Genomic DNA, 15,936 nt, shown 5'->3' with positions numbered 1-15,936 from the left:
GTCTAAGGGCATGATTTTTTAGAGCATCAGTTTGCTTAACTAGACAGTGGGATTCATAATAACCACTCTTCATTTCATGATGAGGATGAATGATATTGTTGATTTTGTTAGATGTTGCAAAGTCTGGAAAGTAAGAGGTGCAGAAGCAGAAGTAGTTAAGAGTTTTCCATATTCAGAACAAGCTTTTCAGGACAGTCTCACAGAGATGGCATTGTCCTTGATGGCCACAGCCTCTGGGCTTGATTGTAAAGGGTTTAGTGGTCTCTCCTCTCTTTGCCTACAGCTCATTCCCAATAAACCCCCGTTACTCAGGAGAACAAGCTCCAGAGTTTAGTGGCCATCAAGCTATTGAACAGTTAATGTGTAATGTGCTTTATTATGGAATTTAAGGGAAATTTAATTGCTGTACAAACAGAAAAATCACTCTGACTTTTTGTTCAGGGTGGCCATTGTGACTCTTAGCTTGCCTGCTTAGTATCTGGGAAAAAAGAAAAATAACCCTCTGCAGACTGACAGTGTTTCCTCCATCTGAATTAGGCTTAACTCAAACACATGATTCTTACCTGTTTGCATGCAGATATTTAGTGAAGGCTGCATACAGCCATTTGGTTACACAATGAGGAACTTCCTTGGTGATATTCTTTATCTATCTCTCATACTTTCAGACTTTGGTGTAAGCTGTGCCTCTTGATATTGGAAGCTATGTTTCTGGGAAACAAACTTGGTTACTTCTGTATCTCTATCTCCTAAGATGTTATTTTTCAACTTTTGCTAATATCTTAGTTAAGCAAATGTACAGATGTTGAGATTCTGCACTACTTATAAAGTGCCTACCAGGTTTTTTCATTATGTACTGTATAGAAATGCAGATTATATTCTTATAGCAAATAAAAAATGCTTTCAAAGGGCTTTCTTGCATGTGAGTCATCTTTTTCTTCTCTGGTATTCATTTGAAAAAAGTTAGATCCCTCCCCACCCCTTAAATTTTTCACTATTTAGCCCTGAAATATCTTGTCAAGTGGAATTGTGTAACTTACCCTTTTTAATGTGTTTCCTGATTGTGTAGGAGATAGCGCCTCTTAAATAATCTCCTGATCATAATTTATTAATATGAATAACTTGTAATAGGGGCTGTGCAGTAGGTGAACATTTGCCTTATCAACTCAGTTTCTGTTATTCCAGGATAAACTTATAATTAAATCCTGGCTCTGCCTTTTGTTTACTCTGGGGACTTAACCAAGCTACATAATCTCCCTCAACTTTAGTTTTCTCACCTATGAAACAGAAAAGGAGGTTTATAATAATACCTAATTCAGCATAACATAGGACGGCTATTGCAGTAAAAATAATTATTAACTATTATTTCTTAGAGAGAGAATGACATATAGAAAATAAGCTAGGCTTTTGAGTTAAAAAAAACAAAACAAAACATGTCCCTTACTAGTTCTGTGACATCAAGTAGGTAATCTTCACCTTTAGTTAAATGTAGTTGATAATTTAACTGCGTGTTATCCTCTGGCTAGTCCTACAGTTTCTGTACCTGTACTGGAGTGTTTAATGTATTTCTACATTTGGTGGGAACCCATTGTCCCCACCGCTAATACTCACTTCACCTGCGTCCCCAGACTTTTAGAGTTCTTAGGCCTCCATCTATTATGGGTATTCTTGTTCTCATGTCCCATTTCCTCTGAATCCTTGACTAGGACCTCCCTGCATCTTACTTTCTGTAATGCTGTCCCTCAATTTATTCTTGCTCACCCTAATCATCCCCCATACCCAATTACTTTGTCCAAAGTTTTATTCACACAGTTTACTACACACAACAGGGATTTCCTGAAGGCTTACTATGATTGCATAGTGGAAGCATTTTCAAGAGCAGAAATTTTCAAGGCATTTGAACTCACTGTGCCAAACAATAAGCATTGTCAAATTTTGGGTCCCTCTTCCGCAAGACAATGAACTCACAGAGGCTTCACAGTGGTAGTTTTTCCTTTAACATAATCCAATCTTTAAGACCAGTCCCTATAAAAAAAATAGCAGTATCAATATTTTTCTTTCTCTTCTCCCACCACCCTCTGACCAGAATAATCTGTAGGAGTTCTGTTATTCTTATCTTTTCCCTATCTAGTTATAATTACAACTGCACGTGGGTGGGCTTGTGATTGCTACTAATAGGTACTCAGAGATTGCTGATTGCCTTCTCTTCCTACCATAAACCAGGTAAGTCTTACCATGTGCACATCTGCTGAGCTTTTGCAGTAGGAGAAGCACTCCAGCATTCTCACTGTTGGCATTTCCAGTTTCACCACAGGATAGAAGAGAGGGTGGGGATAGTCTGTAACTACTATTTTTTAAGTCTACAATTTCCATCCAAATCCCTGTTCCTAAAACAGATGGAAGGCTACTTATTCATTTGCAAGGTTGAAATTTGTTTTCCAATTGGCTGTCAACTTCACTTGATCAATTATATTCTTTTTGATCCATTTCCAATTTTAAAAACCCTATTGGACCAACATCTTCAAAAGCATGGTCTTTTTCCACCACCCTGGATTATTTATTTCTTACATTCTCTAAGGCCAAGATTATACCCTTTATTGAAACCATGTCATGAAGTAGAGTTGGCTCCCTATATTTGTAGATTCTGCATTCATGTATTGAACACACTGTGATGGAAAATGTTCATGAAAAAGTGTATCTATTCTAAACATGCGTAGAGTTTTTCCTCACCATTTTTTCCAAAACAATATGGCACTAACAACTATTTACGTGTAACTTATGTTAGATATTTTAAGTAACCTAGAGATGATAAAATATATGGGAACATGTGCATAGGCTACATGGAAATACTACATCAGTTTCTAAAAGTGTCTTGAGCATTGAGAGATTTTGGTATCTGTGGGGGTTCTGGAACCAATCTCCTGTAGATTCTGAGGGATGACTATTGCTAGGAAAAGTCCTGCAACTGAGCTAACATAACCACTCACAAATTTGAGCTCAGATCAATCCAACCATTAAATGAATAGATATATGAATTGTGAAAGCATCATGCTTTCACAGGCCTATTCCCATTGAACTTAACGAAGCCTTTCACAAGGTTGACCGTATCTTTCATTTAGAAAGTTACCACTGTTCGCCTGTGACAACCACTCTCCTGATTTATCTCCTATTGCCGTCCTTCTCTGTGTTGCTTCCAGTTCTCTTACTCATAGGACTTTCCCCATGATCATGTCATCAACCTTTTTCTCTTTCTCAAATTTCCTCTCATAAAATACACTTTTTCTAAGGTGTTTAATCACCAACTCTATCAGTTTGACTTCTAGAGCTATAAGTCTGTTCCCATCACTCTCTCTCAATCTATCTTTGCATTCCTAACTACTGGTTTGACTTCTTCATCTGATTTTCTCAGAGGTATTAGGAGCTTCTTTCCCAGATTCTTCTGTAATTCCCAAATCGTCCTCTTTTTGATGGCTGTATTTCTGCTCTGACTGCTACCATTTTTCTCATTATTCATTCTCAGTCATTGATCTTTATACATTTCTCCAAATCAGTCTTCGCATTTTTCATTTGCCATGGATTCTTCTCTGGAATTTTAGTACCATCTTTAGGGGGATTCCTTCATAGAAATTATAGCCTTCTGTTGCAAGAGATTTTATTCCGTCTTATACAAGACTCCTTCTAGAAGCAGAAAATCTACTTCCAATGACCAGCGGTGGAAGCTTTTCAGGAGAAACATGAAGAATGACTGCAATGTATGTGTTCTTCTTGTTGAAGTTTGGCCACTGCTGTCTCAGCCAATGGACTTCTTACGGATTGAAACTCAACATCTTACCATAGCACTTGAGTTTACAGAGAGGTCTGATTTCACCTGATACCTTGCTCAAGATCTTGACTGCCTGTTCCTATCCCACCATATTCATCATGAAGAGATCAAATGAATTCCAAAACATTTGAATTCAAGCATGATAAGCCATAAAGGCATGCAGATACCACTGTTAATGAATAAATATGTGGAGAATATACTAATTGCGTCTTTTCTGTAGGACAGAGTTCATCAGGAAGTGACATCTACTTTCAGCATGATTTTGTACTACTCACCTTCACATGTAGCAGTTTCTTGACCTAGCTTGTATTTGGTTTCCTTTCTGTTTACATGACTCAATGTTTGTGAAATTCTTTCTGCCTGTGAAAATCTTAGTAGTTCTCCAAGACCCAACAGAAAATTTCAACTTCTCTGAACAATAGCCCCTGATCTCCACAAGTAGGCACGGTATTTTGCTCTGATTTATCATCATGATTTGGATGCCCTATTTTTATTTCTTTGTGACATGTAAGCTATTCCACCTCAAATAACATGGGTCCTAGTTATCCTCTACTACATTATCATTTCTTGAGAGCAGAGACAGTCTCATTTCTTTTTCATTTTTGTATCCTCTGTAGTGATCAACATGGTGTTTTATGTAAAACAGACCCTCAAAAATGTACTAGGTAGAGATGGTACCAAATGGGAACAGGTAGAGGTAGAAAATATGGAAACATACCACCATTCCTTATGTCACACTTATGGTAAGCCATCACCAATTTTCCTCACCAAGCCCAAAAGCAGCCTCAAAAGCCTTCCCAACATGAAGCTCCGACTGCTGGTTCCGATTCAATGGGATTTTTATTCTGTCAAAACCAATTAGCATCCTGGATGAAGAGTGAACCTCATTTTGCTTTTCTTTTAATTTTCTTTCTGGTTAAAATTATTTTTTCATATATCAGCATCTCAGTTGATTCAGAAAAGTCAATATATGTTTAAAGACATATCATTATATTTTTCTTTAAAAGTCCTATTTCTATCATCATGTATCTTTGCTTCCTTTACTAAGACTCAAAATTCCTAGAGAACAAAGCAATATAGCTCCAGCCTTCATATCCTCACCCTTAAAAGTAGGTACTTTGTCTAGACTGTTTTGCCCTAGGAACATCCTTCTCATGGAGGCTCCCATAGTAATCCAGAACTTGGGAACTAGTACAATGTCAGAGTGTGATTTCGTTCTTTCCAAAAATAGGCTGAAAATGCCAGACCACACAGTTTTGTTTTCCATCAACAGCATCCCATCTGAAAATAATTTGAATGTTAATAAGCCAAATAAAATGAGCCTCCCTGAAAAAGAATCATTCCTTGTTCATTTCTGAGAATGAGGTCAATGCCATGATGATTTGGTGGCTTAAGGATCTTGGTAAGGCATACACTTAAATATTTACATCTAGCTGCTTAATTGGTTAGTTACAGCTATAATCTTACTAGATCTGTCACTTCTTAGGCTGTATTGCCACCTGGTGTTCTTCAGAGGCATGAGTACAGGGTAAATTTAACATGGCCCTTTTCAGCTGATGAATATAGATTCTTAGATTTCCAAAGGCTTTGAAGACCATTCCCAATATGATGACAGTTCTAGTACAATTTTGTGTGGACTTGTTATTCTATAAAACATAAGGATTAGGTTCCTGATTAGTCCTATTGCTAAATATATATGTGAAGAAACCTTAACATATGAAGAAAATAGAATTGGGGGACATATTGGAAGATAAAGTATAGAAACTGTAGTAAATATAATAAAGATAGCCTCTAAATAAAAGAAAATATCCATGACTTTTCATTTATGGAAATAGATAACAGATACAGTGCTACTACTTTCTATTAATTCTGCCTAGTGTGCTAATATGCAGATTCACCCTCAATAGCTAAGCCTTTTCCCCTTTCCTGCCTCCTGAAGAGAAGTTATAAGAGCTAAATATTCAACTTTCCAGTTGTCTTCCATTCAGGAGCAGCTGCTTGACAACTCAGGCTAAGGAGTGGTAATGCTGCCACTTCCAGGTGTCCTTTTCTTGTCTGCAGAGACTGCTTAAACCTGGAGGTGTAGTGATCCATAGGGATGATGCAGAGGGAATAGGAACCCAGCCTATTACACGGACAGCCTATTGCTCCAAGACAGAAAGGACCGGGGTCTGGATCTCCAATTACATTACTGAATCACCATATCCTTGGGACTGACTTTTGTGTGAGAAAAATAAACTCCTATTTGTTTAAGTTATCTTTAAGTATTTATCTAGATTTTTGTCTTAGAAGTCAATACCTAAGTAAGTAGAAGACTCTGCTTGCCTGGAGTTTTAGTGAGATGCTTCCATGTTAGTGAGTATGTGTACACTGTGTCTTCCAGTGAACTGTTCCATACCGATGTGATTGATTTTATGACTTTGGTTGTTGACACTGTGGACCTAGTATTATGAAAGGTCGAGCTCTCATTTCTTTTTACATTTCTGTTGACCCTCTTCTTCTTCAGGCTGCAGGACTGCAGCCCAGTGCCTCTGGTATCTGAAGGACAGATCAGCATGTTTTAAGGAAAGGAAGAGAATGAGCAAAGAGCACACACTTCGCCTGCAAAGGGCCCATATTGCGAGATGGTGGTGAGCAATTGGGAGGCTTGCATGAGATGAGCCCTCAAGATTGGCAAGGGCTAAATCGTAGTGCTTTGTAGTGGCATATTAGAGATTATGGATTTGGTATTAAATGTAATAGAAAGATTTTTACAAAAATTTAGTAAGTTTCCAACAGGATAAAATTCATATTTTACAAAGGTCACTGTGGCTTCCAGCGGAGAATGGGTTGGAAGTAGTAAAGAGAGAAAACTAAGAAGCAAACAATGATACCATGGAGACCAGGAGGACCAAGAGGAGATAGCATTGGAAACAGTGAGGTGGCAGATTTGGTATGAACTTGGGAAGTGGAATCAACAAAACTTTGCTAAGGACTTGGGAGAAGCGGGTCGGTGGTGATTCCTTGTTTTTTTCATAAGTGAGAGTAAAGGAAGACACAAGTTACTAGACTAGGAAACATGGCGGAGGTGTGGGAGGGGGTGTAAAACAGGACTCTATTGTGGACAAATGAAAATCAGTTAATCTGTTTTGCTCTGTATAAGATACACATGTAGCAGTTTGAACTACTGGTCAAAAGCTTGGAAGAAAGTTCAAGTTAAATCTAGAAATTTCAAGAGAACAATGCCACACAATTTCCAAATGTTCATGGTCCACTTGGCCTTACCCCAATTATACTTAACATTATTTTTGTGGTCTAGGTAAGTGCTGTAGTCTGAATCTGAAATGTTCCCTAAAGACTCATGTGTCCTGGCCCCTAATTCAGCAGTGTTCAGAGGTGGGGCTTTTGGGAAGTGATCGAAGACTCTAACCTCATCAATACCATTTATCCATTGATAGATTCATAATTTGATGGGCTATTGGGAGGTGATGGAAACATAGGAGGCAGGACCTAGTTAATGGAACCGGGTCTTTGAGAGAGTACCTTTGGGGCTGTATCTTGTGATTGGCCACTTCCTTGCTCAGTCTCTCTACTTCCTGGTCACCAGGAGGAGAGCAGCTTTGCTCTACCAAGTGCCCCCAACTATGATGGTTCTATCTCACCGTCAGCTCAGAAACAGTGGAGCCATGTGACCATAGACTGAAACCATAGACCAAAATAAATCTTTCCTCTTTTAAGTTGATTTTCTCAGGTATTTTGTCACAGTGAGTTCTGTGAAATTAAATTCAAGGCAAAAACCTTCCATCAAGGGAGAACTTAGCTCATTTCAGTGTTTCAGTGAAGGCAGACACTGCCTTGGAAGTGCTGCTTGAATTCAGTTAAAATGTAATTCTAAGGCCCTAGTTCATAAGGAACTTGTGATTATTATGAGAAACAGAAACTGCATAATCTAGAGAGCCATCAATATATGATATTAGGAAGGTGCTGGCTTCTTGATTTATATTAACAATTGATTGGGACCAGCAGTACACAGGGTCTTTCGGTCTTTGTGAGCAAACAGAAGTCCTGTGGGATGTTTGCTCTTTATTGTTTTCTTAGTCAAATGCATAGGATATGTTCTCTTACTGTACACAATGTGTACACAAGCCACACCATTTTCATTTTCGTACTGCATGCCTCTTTTGCCTTTCTGGAGTACCATCCATTTGTTTTTTTGTTCCACAATATTGTTTGGATTCCTTCATCACACTAGTTACTGGGAATGCCACAGTGACCAAGATATAGTTCTTGGTCTCAATGAGCATCCATCCAGTGCACAAGAAACTTTAGGAAAGAGTGACTGCCAGACTATGTGAAGAGGGATGAACCTGGGCTGTGAAGACCATTTGAGCCATGCCTCGAGTCCTTTTTGCTCATTATTTTGGAGGTAGGGTCTTGCATTTTTGCCCCAGCTGGCCTGGGCTACAATCTATTTGTGCTTCTTGCTGTCTCTGGGATGACAGGCACATGACATCATACCCAGCTATTGGTTGAGATTTGGTCTTACTAACTTTTCTGCCATGGCTGGCTTCAAACCGTGATCCTCCTGATCTCAACCTCCCAAGTAGGTAGGATTACAGGCATAATCCATGACTGCCTAGCTGACACCAAACTTCTTGCCCATCTCTAGCAGAATTCATTTCCCACTGGTCCTCAGGATGAGCCACATAGGAGAAGAATATGTGTGACAGCTGAGAAGGAAAACAAACCATTCTGTTTATAGGCATGTAAGATGCAGGCTGGTGTAAAAGCAGTTAACTGAACCTTGCTAGAGGGATCCTAAAGATGTTGGAAATGGGTAAGATTAACCAAACAGACAGTGAAGATTAAAAATTAAAAATAAGATATGAAGCAGTTAAGAACATAGTACAAGAGAATTTAGAGAAAATGGAAACAATAAAAGAACTTAAGGTATTTTTGTAGCAGAGAGGAGGATCAAAAGAAAAACAGACTAAGCCAGAGTCTTGATAAAGCAGCAGAAAGGCATAACAGAGAGATAAAACCTGAGGAATTTGAACATGAAGGTCACATAACACTGGAAAAAAAATTCACATAACATTAGGGTAAAAGTAGCCTACAGGATTGAATATAACCATATATGGATTAGACCTTGCTTTTTGCTTCTGTAACCTGCTTGCAAGGGTATATAAGGAGAGACCCCTTTGTTCTTGGCGCTCAGGCTTTAGACACAAGTCTGCTGGGCCTGTGCTGTAACAATAAATGTTGCTTCCTGTTAAACTGCCTCAGTGTCTCCTATCCTGGCTAACGGCTTCCTGCAACATTTCTTGGGGGCTCGTTGTCCAGGATTGCGGACAGTGAGTTATCACCTCCCTTGTCACTGGGGTGCATCCCCCCAGACCCTTGGGAGAAGATCCCACCAATGGACAGCTTGATCCGGAGGGGGATTCTTCCTCCCAGTGAGTGGGGTGAGGGCCTCAGATGCACAACAGAACCCAGTAAGGCACAGGAACCAGCAAGGGGAGGGGAGCACCACTCATCAGACTGGTAAGAACCCGAGTTTGAATTCAGACCTGCCTCAGGAGGCAGAAGGGGAGCCTAATCACCTCCCAATGGGACACCTTAGTAACTGCTTTTTTTAGGGGTGAAACCATGTCTCTCAGGTTCAGGAAGTAGGGTGGAAGTAGTGTGCTGTGTGAAATTGTGTGAAAGTGCGAGCCTCAGATGCAGCCCAGCTGCAAAGCAAGTAAGAAGTCCTGATCCTTGGTTCCATGGCAAACTCATAAGATCAAGGGTAAGCCCCAATGGGATCTCTGGTCTGGGGTTTATACAGACTCACTAAGGTCAAAGAGTTGCCTGAGACACCACAAGGGGAGCAGCAGGAGACAGATGAAGGGAGTGCTTTTCCAAAACCCCTCCCCTTCTGTGTATCTGGCAGTCTTGTAATGGGAGGAGATGGGTGGAAATCAGAGTAAAAATACTCCCTTGGATTGTATGGTTAAAAACTTTAAAAAGGGAGTTAATGGAGACTATGGAGTTCAGTTAATTCCTGATAGGCTAAAGGGCCTTTGTGAAGTAGATTGGCCTGCTCTTGGTGTAGGGTGGCCCCCAGAAGGGTCACTAGACAAAACTGTGGTTAATTAAGTTTACTGAGTAATTGTAGAAAAACCCAGACACCCAGAACAATTTCCCTATATTGACTGCTGGCAGGATGCTGTTCTCAGCCAGCCTATATGGCTAAGGCCTCAACTGGAAGAGGCCTGTAGGATTATGGTAGCTAAGGTGGCTGCAACTTTCAAGTGTAGAGAAAAAGCAAAGGAGCCTATACTGGGTGAGGAACCTGAGGAGGTAACACCACCCTATGTGCCACACTATCCACCTCTGTCACCAGTGCCCTGTTCCACACCTCTGCCTCTGACACTGGAGGAGAAACTCAAGAGATAGTCATGTCTGTAAAATCTGGTTTGGAAATTTCTGGAGCTTCAACTCCCCTGACCTCCCTGAGTCCTATGGACTCTATTCTCACTCTGAGTCCTCCAGTGCTCACCCCACATTCCCCACTCAATTGAGAGCATCTGACCGGTCTCTGTGAGGACCCTTCCTCTCCTCAGGCTCCAGCTGCCCTACAGATGCCCCTGAGGGGAGCCCAGAGCCCTATGTATTATGACCAGGAAGGCCAAATACAAAGAGGAGGATGGTTATTTGTCTATCAGCCCTTTACCACTACAGACCTCCTCAACCGGAAATGTCATACCCCCTCCTTCATGGAAAAACATCAGGCTCTGATTGATTCGATCCAGACTCACAAACTCACCTGGACAGACTTCTCCTGTCTCTATTTAATACTGAAGAGCAATGCCATATAATGCAGGCAGCTCTAAAGTGGCTAGAAGATCATGCCCCTGAGGGCACCCTAAATGTCCAACCATATGCTCAGGCCAATTTCCCCAAACAAGACCTCCATTGGGACCCTGATAATAGCTGAGATTACCAACAACTTGAACGATATCAGGAGGCATTACTGGGAGGCATGAAGGAAGAAGGGAAAAAGGGCATGAATATGAGCAAAACATCAGAAGTTCTCCAAAAGTCAGATGAGAGTCCCAGCCAATTCTATGAGTGTTTATGTGAGGCCTTCTGATTATACACCTTCTTTGACCCAGAAGACACTCAAAACCAGAGGATGATAAGTGCTGCTTTTGTTGGCCAGGCCAGGGAGACATAAGGCAAAAATTACAGAAGTTGTAGGGATTTGGTGGGATGAATGTTAGCCAGCTCCTGGAGGTAGCCACAAAGGTTTTTATCAATCAAGAAGAAACTAAGTGGGAGGCAAACAAGAAGATGAAAAAAATGGACCTTCTTGCAGCAGTCCTGGGTGGACAATCAGGTGTGCACTGATGAGCAAATACAGGCAGAGGCAGAGGCAGAGGCAAAGGCAGAGGCAATCCCTGAGGGTGACAGCAAATGCTTCTGGGACCCTCCCTCCCTAGGGAAGGACTGGAGCAAAAACCAATGTGCCTATTGTCGTCAGGAAGGGCATTGGAAGAAAGAATGCCTCCGGTGAGTCAGGGACTTACAAAAAGCTTCCCAGACTAGAGGCAGAGGCTAGGTGGTTGAAGGAAGATATTAGCCCATCCGCAGGGGAGCCAGCACCTGGGAGGAAAATATTGTCAGCCTGGCAAGTCTGGAAGGCTATGAGGAAGACTAGAATAGACTGGGCTTCATTCTACTGGGCCCCTAGGAGCCTATGGTCAAAATGAAAATAGGGGGCCATCCCATTGATCTCATGGTGGACACAGGTGCTGAGCATTCAGTTGTTACCCAGTCAGTGGGTCCTCTTTCCAACAAACATGCAACTACTATTGGGGCTACAGGGGACCAGGTCTGCCGTCCCTTCCTAATGGATAGACAATGCAACCTAGGGAGTCATGAAGTAAGGCATGAATTCCTCTATTTCCATGATTGCCCTGTGGGCCTGCTGGGCTGGGACTTGCTATTCAAACTGAGGGCACAGATAACTTTTGACTCAGATGACACAGCAGCCTTAAAGTAAGAGAACCTAAGGCAAGGACTTTAGTCCTCACTGTTGCACAAGAGGAGAAATGGTGGCTCTATGCCCCCGAGGGGAGGCCTTTAGAAATTCCTGAACTTCCTTTTAAAATTCTGGGTGTATGGGCTGAAGATAACTCCCCAGGTCTGGCCCAAAGTGTGTCCCAAGTGATGGTAGAATTAAAGGTGGGGGTCAACCCCATCAGCCAGAAACAATACTTCATTCCTCAAAAGGCCCAGATCAGAAACTTTGACAGACTCTTGAAGTATGGGATCCTCTGACTTTGCCAGTCGCTCTGGAACACACCCTTATTACCAGGCCAGAAACCTGGGACTGAGGATTTCAGGCCAGTTCAGGACCTCTGGGCAGTAAATTCAGCAACTGTTACTCTATACCCCATGGTCCCAAATCCACACACGCTTTTAGGCCTTGTCCCAATGAAGGCAGAGTTTTTTACCTGCCTAGATCTCAAAGATGCATCTTTCTGCATCCACCTGGCCCCACAGAGCCAGCCCATTTTTGTCTTCCAATGGGAAGGTCCCAGCACTGGGGAAAAGGGACAGCTAACCTGGACCTGGTTGCTACAAGATTTCAAAAATTTACCTACTATTTTTGGAACTGCCCTAGCGTCTGACCTGAGACCAGCACAGCTGCACTCTCCTTCAGTATGTAGGTGACTTCCTGCTGGCTGGTCCAACTTGGGAGGACTGTATGGAAGGGACATGGCTTCTCCTTTTTCTTTTATGGGAGGCAGGATACAAAGTCTCTAGGAAAAAGTCCCAAATTTGCCAAAACACTGTTAAATAATTCGGCTTTCATCTGTCCCAGGGACAACGCAGGCTTGGCCCTGAGAGGAAACAGGCTATAAGTCCATCCCAGCCCCTAAGACCTGTAGGCAAATCAAAGGATTTTTAGGAGCTGCAGGTTTCTGTTGAATCTGGATCCCTACCTACTTCCTCTTAGCCAAACCCCTTTATGAGGCTACAAAGAGTGGAGAATGAGAGCGTTTGATATGGGGAAGGGAAAAAGAAAAGGCCTTTAAAGAAATAAAAAGGGCACTCACAAACTCTCCTGCTCTGGGCCTGCCAGATATGGCAAAGTCTTTTTTCCTATACGTACATGAGACACTGGGAACAGCTATAGGAGTCTTGACCCAGATGCTAGATTCCTGGCACCACCCAGTGGCCTATTTTATCAAAGCAACTTGATGCCATTTCTTGAGGCTGGCCACTGTGTCTGTGGGTGCTGGCAGCTCCTATAGGTATGGTAACAGAAGCAGATAAGCTCACCCTGGGGCAAGAACTCACTGTCCAATTTCCCCACTCTGTCCTGACACTAATGGAGTATAAGGGAAATTATTGGCTGACTAACTCCCAGATGGTCAAATACCAGAGTATGTCATGTGAAAACCCACACATCCAGCTAGAGGTTGTTAAGACTCCAAACCCGGCCACTCTATCACCAATTGACTCCAGCCCCGCAGAACATGACTGCTTAGAGGTCATGAATGAGGTTTTTTAGAGCCAGCCAGATTTAAATGGTCATCCAATCTGCAATCTGGATGTTGAATATTTCACAGATGGCAGCAGCTTTGTCAGGGACAGCACACGTTTTGCTGGATATGCAGTGGTGACTTTAGACTCAGTTATTGTTGCCCTCATGTGGGCACTACAGCTCACTGCAAGAGTAAGAGTGAATATTTATATTGATTCTAAATATGCTTTCACAACCACTCATTAACTCGGGAGGAAAAAGTATCAAGTATGGGCAGGAAATCCTTGAAATGCTAGATGTTGTGTGGGCCCCCAAATGGGTGGCAATTATACACTGCTGAGGGCACCAGAAGGGAGATACAACAATTGCTTGGGGAAATGGAAAGCTGACAGGGGAGCCAAGCAAGTGGCCCTCACAGGAAAACCAGCTCCAACTGTTTTGATGGCTGACTTGTTCCCATGCCCTTTAGCTGAATGGGATCCACAGTACACATCCCAGGGGCGGGCATGGTTTAAGACGGAGAAAGGCAATTTTCTGCCAAATGGATGGTGGAAATTCATTGATAATTGTATTGCTATCCCTGAATCAAATGGCCTCTGAATTTGTCCAACAGTTCCATGAAGGAATTCATTCAGGGAAAACAGCTCTTGAGACCACCCTGGCCCAACATTTTTATGTCCCTAGGCTTTCCAAAGTAGCTAAGACTGTATTAGAGATGTGCATTATGTGCTAAAAACAACCCTAAACAAGGGTCAAGAGCTCCCTCCCATGCCCAGAGTGTTGGTGGAACTCCTCTTGAAGACTTGATCATGGACTTTAGTGAAATGTTCCGAGTCTGAGGATACAAATATCTGTTGGTGTTTGTTTGTACCTTCTCAGGATGGGTAGAAGCCTTCCCCACATGGACTGAAAAGGCCCGGGAGGTGACAAGATGTTTATTAAAGGAAATCATCCCTTGGTTTGGAATATCTGTATCTATTGGGTCAGATAATGGGCCAGCTTCTGTAGCTGAGGTGGTACAGCTAATGGCCAAAGGCTTAGGAATCACATGGAAGCTGCATACGGTCTACCATCCCTAGAGTTCAGGAAAAGTGGAGCATATGAATAGAACCCTAAAGTCACAATTAGGAAAACTGTGTCAGGAGACACATTTGCAGTGCATTCAATTATTGCCCATAGCAGTACTGAGGATAAGGTCTAGTCCCAGGAAGCAGATGGGGCTATCACCCTTTGAAGTCCTTTATGGATGCCCATCCACCTTGGTCAAAGACATAAGGGAGGACCTTAAGGAGATAGGTGACCTCACCTTAAGGCAACAGATGCAGGCTCTCAGGTTAACTCTTTCAAAGATTAATGACTGGGTTTGGGAGAGGCTTCTGGTTAGCCTAGTGACTCCCACATACCACTACAGGCCAGGGGATGTCATCTGGGTAAAGGAATGCAATGTCCAACCATTAAAGCTTCATTTGAGAGGCCCTTTTGTTGTGATTTTATCTACTCCCACAGCAGCTAAAGTAGCAGAGATTGCTCCTTGGATCCATCACAGTTGAGTCAAGCCAGCTTCACTCGAGTGGGAGTGCATCCCTGATCTGGCTTCACCATGCGAGATCACCCTCTGGAACCTGAGCACCCCCTCCATGGCAGGACTCCACTTCCCAGAAGACAACTGGAGGCCAGGAACAATGGGACAACAGCCTTGCTCTACTTACCACTGGAAGCTGACTAGTCTACGCACGGCAGAAGCTTAGGAGTTGACTCTCCAACAGGACAATGGGTTATTTTCTATTTTTTCACACGAGTTACCTCACTGTAATGCACTGTCACCCCTTGGCTGTATCTGTTGCTGTTGTTCTCATCCTAGTCTTCGCCATAGGCTTAACAGAAACCACCCCTGCTGATTGGACTCTCAGTGAAAGGTTTTTACTCACTCTCTTCTATCTCTTTTGGGCAGGATGTATAATTACTATTTATTGTTACTGATCTGGTTTCCCTTTGTGACCCCAGAGCCCTCCTCCTGTGACCTATGTATGCATACTACTCGGGCAGGAAGTGTTGTTACTAAGATCTTACTTTTCCATACTTATTATAACTGTGCAGGCTCTGTCATCAGGTCATGCACTTACAATCACACCACCTATCTAATGTGCTCACATGGCAATCAACATATCAGCTTCAACCCCACATACCGTCCTTGGGAGCAATGGTTAGACATCAGGAGTGTCCACCACCCTGGGAACCTTGTCAGCCATGCCCAGGTGTTCAGTCCTGATGAACCAGTGTCAATGTTCTTTGAGGCATGTGCAGTCATAGACAAAGGTGGATGTGGAGGTACAGGCTGTGGCTGTGGGGTCTAGCTTGGGAAAGAGCCTATATGTTAAATGATAAGTATATGCGCTGGGGAGACAACTCTTGGCCATGTGATGATGCAGGTTCTTTTTTTTTTTTTTTGGTGCCCCTGGGGTTTGAACTCAGGGCCTCACACTTGCTATGCAGGTGTTCTACCACTTGAGCCACTCCACCAGACCTATGATGCAGGTTCTTATTACTGCTTGTATTGGAGTTGTATTTCATGGGCCACATGGCAGAGGACTAGACA

This window comes from Castor canadensis, chromosome 2 (assembly GCF_047511655.1).
Source record: "Castor canadensis chromosome 2, mCasCan1.hap1v2, whole genome shotgun sequence".
In the NCBI taxonomy this organism is placed as follows: Eukaryota; Metazoa; Chordata; class Mammalia; order Rodentia; family Castoridae; genus Castor; species Castor canadensis.
The sequence above is the reverse complement of the archived record's forward strand: the minus strand, read 5'-3'. Positions refer to the sequence as shown.